The following is a 9,296-nucleotide window of genomic DNA, read 5'->3' on the forward strand; positions in this document are numbered from 1 at the left end:
AAGAAAGCAGGAACAGCTATACTTATATCAGATAAAACAGATTTCAAACTCAAAAAGATAAAAAGAGACCATAATGGTCACTACATTATGATCAAGGCGACAATACTTAAAGAAGAAATAACACTCATTAACATATATTCACCAAATGAAGGAGCACCAAAATATATCAGACAACTATTGTCATCTCTGAAAACAGACATCAGAGAAAACACATACGTAGTGGGAGACTTCAACACAGCACTATCAACAATGGATAGATCAATGAGACAAAAAATAAGTAAAGACACTAAAGCTCTAAATAAGGACGTAGAGCACTTGGGCTTAACAGACATCTATAGAACACTAAACCACAAAAAAATGGAGTACACATTTTTCTCAAGCACACACGGATCATTCTCCAGGATCTATCACATACTGGGACACAAGACAAACATCAACAGATACACCAAGATTGAAATCATACCAACTATCTTTTCTGACCATGAAGGCATCAAACTAGAAATAAACCATAAAAAGAAGGCAAAGAACTCTCCTACCTCATGGAGATTGAAACCCACACTACTGTAGGACCACTGGACTAATGAGATCAAAGAAGAAATTAAAAAATTATTTGAATTGAATGACAATGAGGACACCAATTTCCTAAATGTATGGGATGCAGCAAAAGCAGTAATAAGAGGAAAATATATAGCAAGAGGCTCACATCAAGAAACAAGAAAGAACTCAAAGAAACAACCTAATCTCAAAGCTCAAAGATCTAGAAAAGAACAACAAAAAAACCCCAAAGCCAGTAGAAGAAAAGAAATAATAAAAACCAAAGCAGAAATAAATGAAATTGAAACTAAAAAAACAATCCAAAAGATCAAAGAATCCAAGAGCTGGTTCTTTGAAAAAATCAATAAACTAGACAAACCCCTAGCCAGGCTCACAAAGGAAAAAAGGGAGAAAGCACAAATAAACAGGATCATAAATGATAGAGGAGAAATCACAACAGACACAGCAGAAATCAAAAGAATAATCAGTAACTACTATGAACAGTTACATGGAAACAAATTCAACAATCTAGAGGAGATGGACAAATTCCTACAACTCTACAATCACCCAAAGCTAGATAAAGAAGAAATAGAACACCTAAACAGACCAATTACAAGCAGCGAAATTGAAATGCTAATCCAAAACCTCCCCAAAAACAAAAGCCCAGGACCTGATGGATTTACAAATGAATTCTACCAAACATTCAGAGACGAATTAGTGCCTATCCTTCACAAACTCTTCCAAAAAATTGAGAAGGAAGGGACAATACCAAACACGTTCTATGAAGCCAACATTACACTAATGTCAAAACTGAATAAGGACAACACAAAAAAGGAAAACTACAGGCCAATCTCCCTAATGAACACTGATGCAAAAATCCTCAATAAAATTTTAGCTATCAGAATCCAACAATGTATCCACAAGATAATTCACCACGACCAGGTAGGATTCATGCCAGGGACACAAGGATGGTCAACATCCGAAAATCAATCAACGTTATCCAACACATCAACAAAAAGAAATATAAAAACCATATGATAATATCAATAGATGCTGAGAAAGCTTTCGACAAAGTGCAACACCCATTCATGATAAAAGCCGTTGAAATTCTTGGGATACAAGGAACATACCTCAACATCATAAAGGCCATCTATGACAAGCCAACAGCCAGTATCATTCTCAATGGTGAAAAGCTGAAAGCAATTCCATTAAGATCTGGAACCAGACAAGGATGTCCACACTCACCACTGCTTTCCAATACAATACTGGAAGTCCTAGCCAGAGCAATAAGACAAGAGAAAGACATACAAGGAATCCAAATAGGAAAAGAAGAAGTCAAACTATCACTATTTGCAGATGATATGATAATATACATAGAGAACCCCAAAATCTCCACAGAAAAACTAATTCAACTCATCAATCAGTTCAGTAAAGTGGCAGGATACAAAATCAACACGCAAAAGTCAGTAGCCTTCCTATACACAAACCATAAATCTGAAGAAGAAGAAATCAAAAAAACTATCCCTTTTATTATTGAAACAAAAAAAATCAAATACTTGGGAATAAATCTAACAAAAGAGGTAAAGGACCTATACAAAGAAAACTATAAAACATTGTTAAAAGAAATAGAAGAAGACACAAAGAAATGGAAAGACATCCCTTGTCATGGATTGGAAGAATAAACATTATTAAAATGGCCATCCTACCAAAAGCAATATACAGATTCAATGCTATTCCAATAAACATTTCACTGACATTCTTCAAAGAAATAGAACAATTATTGATGAAATTCATATGGAATCACAAAAAACCCCTTATAGGCAAAGCTCTCCTGAAAAAAAAAGAAGGGAATGGAGGCATCACACGCCCATACTTCAAACTATACTACAAAGCCATAATCATCAAAACTGCATGGTATTGGAACAAGAACAGACACAGAGACCAATGGAATCGAATAGAAAATCCAGAAATAAACCCACAGATTTATGGTCAACTAATATTTGACAAAGGAGCAAAGAATATGCATTGGAGCAAAGAAAGTTTGTTCAATAAATGGTGCTGGGAAAACTGGGTTGCTACATGCAAAAGAATGAAGCTTGACCACTACCTCACACCATACACAAAAATCAACTCAAAATGGATTAAAGAACTAGACATAAGACCTGAAATCATAAAATACATAGAAGGAAATATATGCGAAACACTATGTGATATGCACCTCAAAGACATCTTTACAGACACATCACCCAAAGCAGTGATAGTGAAGGCAAAGATAAACAGCTGGGACTATATCAAATTAAAGAGCTTTTGCACAGCAATAGAGACAGTAACAAAAACAAAGAGAAACCCCACTGACTGGGAGAACATTTTTGCACACAAAACTAATGATAAAGGACTGATCACAAAAATCTGCAAAGAGCTGATGAAATTCAAGAACAACAAAGTAAATAATCCAGTCAAAAAATGGGCAGAAGAGCTAAAAAGAAACTTCTCTGAAGAGGAAATGCAAATGGCCAACAGGCATATGAAAAAATGTTCAACATCACTTGTCATCAGGGAAATGTAAATCAATGAGATACCATCTTACAAATGAGATACCATCTTACACCAGTGAGAATGGCACATATTAAAAAAACTAGCAACAACAGATGTTGGCGAGGATGTGGAGAAAAAGGAACTCTCCTGCTTTGCTAGTGGGAGTGCAAACTGGTCCAACCACTATGGAGAGCTGTGTGGAGATTTCTGGACCTACTAAACATAGAGCTTCCTTATGACCCAGCAATTCTACTCCTAGGTATTTACCCAAAGGACACAGAAACATCAATTCCAAAGAGTACCTGCACCCCTATGTTTATAGCAGCACTGTTTGCAATAGCTAAGCTTTGGAAACAACCCAAATGCCCAAAAATAGATGACCGGATCAAGAAGATGTGGTACATATACACCATGGAATATTACTCAGCATTCAAAAAAGATAAACACATGCAATTTGCAGTAACATGGATTGAGGTAGAAGGGATCATGCTCAGTGAAAAAAAACAGAAAGAAAAAGAAATATACCGGATGGTCTCACTTATAGCAGGAATCTAGAAAACTTAAATAAGGGACCAGGAAAATGAATAACTATAAGAAAGTGAAAATCAAAATCAACAAAAAACTGTGAACCAGAGACACTCTATGGGGTGTGGGAGGCGGGCAGGGGAGGGATTGGGGTCAAAATAAGGGGGTTGCAATTGTATGGGCAATATAAAAATAAAATTTATTTAAATAAAAAAATAAAATAAGTAAGTCAGACACACATTTATTAATCTAGCAAATGTATTTCTTTTTTTTTTTTTTAAGATTTATTTATTTATACAAGCACTGGATACAGTCAGAAGCACGGAAGGGTGAGAGGATTCACCAGAGCCAGAGCTGGGAACAGAACAGGCAGACTGACGAACCACACTGCTGAGGGGAGCAGCGGGCAGCAGGAGAGGTCTGTCGCGCCATGTGTGACCCTTGCTGGCGGCCAGGGATCGAACTGGCGCTGGAGAGGCTGTGGGCAGCTTCGCAGCCCAGTGCTCAACTGCTGCGCCACCAGGAGAGGCCCAGCAAATGCATTTCCTAATCTCCTTTGATAAATTGGACTCTGTTCAAGCTGGATAGGTACAGTCATTGATTATGGATATGTGTGGCATCTTGGCATAGGTCTCAAATTCTCAATATCGACTAGGATTAAATGAGGGAGGTTTTTTTTTTTTTTTTTTAAATAAAGTCACTTCTGTCACTCTAAGTTAGTTTCTTCTTTCTGTTGTAACACATTACCTGAATTTATTGACTTAAAAATCAGAAGTCCAAAATGGAGCTTACTGGAGTAAGGTTTCAGTGGGATTGGTTTCTGCTGGAGGACCTGGGGGAGAATGTTGTCTTGCCTTTTCTACCTTCTGTAGGTCACCTGCATGTCTTGTCTTGTAAACACTTCCACCATCTTCAAAGCCAAACATATATCATCTTCAAGTCTCTCTCTGTCTCTCTCTTTCTCTCTCTCTATTCCTTCCTTCCTGATTTCCATCCCTCCATCTGTCCTTCCAATTCTGCCTTCTGTTTCCATCATCACATCTCCTTCTCAGGCTTTCTTGTCTCCATAAAATGACCCCTTTGTATATAATGGGTTCACCTGGAAATCCAGGATAATCTCCCCAACTTAAGGTCCTTATTTTCATATGTAAATTTCCTCTTACCATGTAAGGTAACACATTCACAATTGTGGGGACAAGGACATGGATATCTTTGCAAGGTCATTATTCTGTCTTCCACATTTACTTTTATTTGTAGATTTCAAATTTATTTTGCATTTATTCATTTTTACTATTTATGTACCTCTGCAATTTATCATTCTTATTTACCTAGCTCTCCGTACTTGATGTAGGCCTTGTCTCATTTCAAGAGAGATTACAAAATCTTTAGAATCTTCCTAGTTCAAGTAAATCTCTCTCCTTTGAACTCTGATAATACTTCTATTTGTTGTGTTCCATTAGTCATTTACTAGTGTGAACTCTTGGTTCCAACAAACAGAAATTTACCTCAGAGTGGCTTAAGGAATTAAGTGGAAGTTTTTGATTCAGGGAATCTATAAAAAAACATGAACATGAATTGTAGGAAGGTCAAGATGCAGCTAGTTTTCAGGAGTTGCAAAAACCAGAGTCTGAAAAATTCTCTTCCCTTTCTTTCTATTTCTCTCAGCCACTTCCATTCTCCCCTATGAAGCCTGACCTTGTCCATATGATGAGAAACAACCAAGAACAGGACTTAAGTTTAAGTTTCTTTCACCAGAAACACAAATGAAAATACACTTAAGAGAAAATAGTGTTTCTTCTATTATCTTTAGGAGTTATGAATATAGGGCCTCCCCGGTGGCGCAGCGGTTGAGCGCTGGGTTGCGAAGCTGCCCGCGGCCTCTGCGGCGCCGGTTCGATCCCCGGCTGCTCCCCAGCCACCGGAGGAGGGTCCCACATGGCGCGCAGACCTCTCCTGCCGCCCGCTGCTCCCCTCAGCAGTGTACTTCGGTCCTTCTGCCTGCTCTGCTCCCCGCTCTGGCTCTGGTGAATTCTCTCACCCTCCCGCGCTTCTGACTGTACCCAGTGCATGTATAAACAAAAAGAAAGAAAGAAAGAAAGAAAGAAAGAAAGAAAGAAAGAAAGAAAGAAAGAAAGAAAGAAAGAAAGAAAGAAAGAAAGAAAGAAAGAAAGAAAGAAAGAAAGAAAGAAAGAAAGAAAGAAAGAAAGAAAGAAAGAAAGAAAGAAAGAAAGAAAGAAAGAAAGAAAGAAAGAAAGAAAGAAAGAAAGAAAGAAAGAAAGAAAGAAAGAAAGAAAGACATGCCTCTATATAAAAAAAAAAAAGAGTTATGAATATAGGGGCCTCCCTGGTGGTGCAAGGGGTTAAGCACAGCACTATGAAGCAATCTTCAGCCTCTGCCGCATGAGTTTGATCCCTGGGCCAGCCAGGAGAAACCCTCATGGAGAGGCAGACCTCTCTTGTCTCACCTGCTGCTCCCCTCAGCAGTGTATTTCAGTCAATCTGCCTGTTCTGTTCCCCACTCTGTTTCTGGTGGATCCTCTTACCCCCACATCTCTGGCCTGTACCCCAGCTCTTATATGCACAAATAAATAAATCTTTAAAAAAAGAGTTATGAATATATATGTACATATATATAAACACACACACGTATATATAGTACTTCAACTGTATACTTAAAACTTGTTTGTTCTAGGGTCTCATCTAAAGGAATATCCAATAATATTAGTCTTTTTATTTTATTTTTTAAAGGAACTTCTAAAGATTTAATTTTTTAATTTAAGTTTTTATTTTACCTGCTTACCAGTCAATCAAAATCCTTGATTCATGCTTCACAAAGAAATTAGGTGCTTTTAGACATGAACACCCTCAGGTGCTTGCCTTTGCATCTACAGGTACATCTTTGTCTTGGACTGTCCTTTTCAAGTCTCAAAGAATACTGGTATTACCTCTCCACAGGCAATCATTAGGCCTCAGATCACCTAACACACAAGCTAAAGTTCTTTAGCCAGAAGCAAAATGTATAAAGAGAAACCAATAAGTTATGGGAGCTAAATGTAGTAAATAATTAAGTAAAATTTCTTGCCTAAACACACAATAAACAATAACAACAATCTATTAATTCATAATATGAACTCTAGAAAATCCAACATGCAGGTAGTTGATGTTTGAGTCCAAAAGACAAGAGTCTTGTTAAGGCATTTCTGTTAGATGAGAAAAAAATGAAACTATTAAAACAATTCTAAAGATGGGATATTTGTAACAGGCAGTGAAAATATAAGTTGACCCTGAAAAAAAAAATTTTTTTTTTTGCCTCACTGTAGCTTTGAGTAGCTCACTAGCACAAAGATTGCCATCGCTGATCTAATAGAACTTATATCATGATTCTTGTCTCTATCCTGATACTTTCCAATATGTTCTGCAGGATAATCTTTTTTAAAAAATTTATTTATTTATGCATACAAGAACTGGGGTAGAGGCCAGAGGTGCAGGGGTGAGAGGATCCACCAAAGACAGAGTGGAGAACAAAACAGGTAGACTGACTGAAATACACTGCTGAAGGGAGCAGCAGGCAAGGCAAGAGAGGTCTGCTGCGCCATGTGGGTTGCTCCCTGGCCTGCCAGGGATTGAACTCATGCTGCAGAGGTTGCAGATAGCTTCACAGTACTATGCTTATTGACACCTTGTGATACCAGGGAGGCCCATCTGCACGATAATCTTTCTGAAGAAAACATGATCTTATCTTGCTGCAGCTTTTTTATACTTCCCCCATTGCCTTCAGGGTAAAGTCCAAGATCTTTGGCATTTTACTCAATTTATTATTGTATTCAAGCTGTATTATAGCTTAACTACTTCCTCATAGCCTCATATCTCTCTTCTTGCTTTCTCTTCTTTCTCCCTTGGGCATGCGGAAACTTTTGCATTTTTTTTTTTTAAAGATTTATTTATTTATACAAGCACTGGGTACAGTCAGAAGCGCGGGAGGGTGAGAGAATTCACCAGAGCCAGAGTGGGGAGCAGATCAGGCAGAAGGACCGGAATACACTGCTGAGGGGAGCAGCGGGCGGCAGGAGAGGTCTGCGCGCCATGTGGGACCCTCCTCTGGTGGCCAAGGAGCAGCCGGGGATTGAACCGGTGCTGCAGAGGCTGCGGGCAGCTTTGCAACCCAGCGCTCAACTGCTGCGCCCCATTTTTGCGTACATTTTATTGCTCACTTCTATGCCCTGTCTATTTGGCCTTTTCTGACTAGAATTTCCTTCATCTCTATTTGTCTTCCAAAACTTAGATGAGGTACTATCCTCTGCAAGATGCTCTCTCCTTTAAGTTTCTGTAACTGTATGACACCAAATCGCATCACATTAAGTTCCTTTCTCCCTAACTAAATTCCAAGGCACTAGAAGAGCAGGGACTACATAGTCTCAGCCTCCAGCATGGTGCCCACTATACATTACAAATTGTGCTCAATGAATAATCAACAAATATTAGGTTCCAGGTGATGGTGCTAGACTCAGGCAATTGATAAGAAAGAAAAATTTAGGAAATAATTTCTTTGTATAAGGTCATAATAAATGGTTTATTCATCTCAAAAAAGAGATTTAATATAAGTTATTTTATGAAATATTAATTTCTATTGTATAAGTATTTTAGGGAGAACTTTTCGTGGCATGTGACAGGAAACCACTCAAATAAGTTAGCTAAATATACAGATATTTACATTTTTGTTTGTGTTTCAGAAGGAGAGTAGGTACATCTAAAAAGGTGAAGTTGGCCTTAGAGCTCTGATTCTATGTGGACTGGGCAATTTAGGAATGTGAATGTAGCCAGGTTTTTTGCCTGTTGGCTTCATCAGCTCATATTAGCTTCCCTATTTCAGCAGGAAAATGGACAGAGATTAGTCCTGAGCCTCAAAACATATGGCTTTGTTGCAAGAGGGACATAGATCATCTTTCCTAGTTCTGGCTTAAGAGCTTTGATAAGTTCTGGAGAAGAGCTTATCAAATCTGTTTTAAATTGGATGCCTATTCTGAGTGAATCAGCTAGAGCCAGAAAAACACTGATCTCTCTGAGTCAAGTGTCCATTCTGAGTGACTCAACAGTAGCCAGAGGGCAGGGTCAGATAGCAAAGATATGAGAAGTGGGGAACATGTCTCAATTCTTGTCACTCATGCTAAGGCCCTCTGGCATTATCTGGAAGTTGTTAGAAATAAAGAACCTTGGGATCCAAGACCTTCTGAACCAGAATCTGTATTTTTTTTTAAGATTTATTTATTTATACAAGAACCGGGGTATAGGCCAGATGCATGGGAGGGTAAGAGGATTCACTGGAGACAGAGTGGGGAACAGAACAGGCAGATGACAGAAACACACTGCTGAGGGGAGCAGCGGGTGAGACAGGAGAGGTCTGCCACGCCATGTGGGATTCTCGCTGGCCGGACGGGATTGAACCTGTGCTGCAGAGGCTGCGGACCGCTTCACAGTGCGGCGCTCGACCGCCTGTGCCACCAAGGAGGCCACAGAATCTATTTTAACTAGCTCACCCAGTGATTTGTGTGTACCCTGATGTTTGAGAAACGCAGGACACACTAATGAGGAACAAGTGTTCTCTGTTTCTTCTGAGGCTGGGAAAATTAGCACTGGTTTTAAATTTTACCAAAAGTGTGGGTGTAGTGTACAAGGCAGGATGCTTGATTGTCCTGTGGCAATAC

The sequence above is a fragment of the Talpa europaea genome (genome assembly GCF_964194135.1).
Source record: "Talpa europaea genome assembly, chromosome: 9".
NCBI classification, from domain to species: domain Eukaryota; kingdom Metazoa; phylum Chordata; class Mammalia; order Eulipotyphla; family Talpidae; genus Talpa; species Talpa europaea.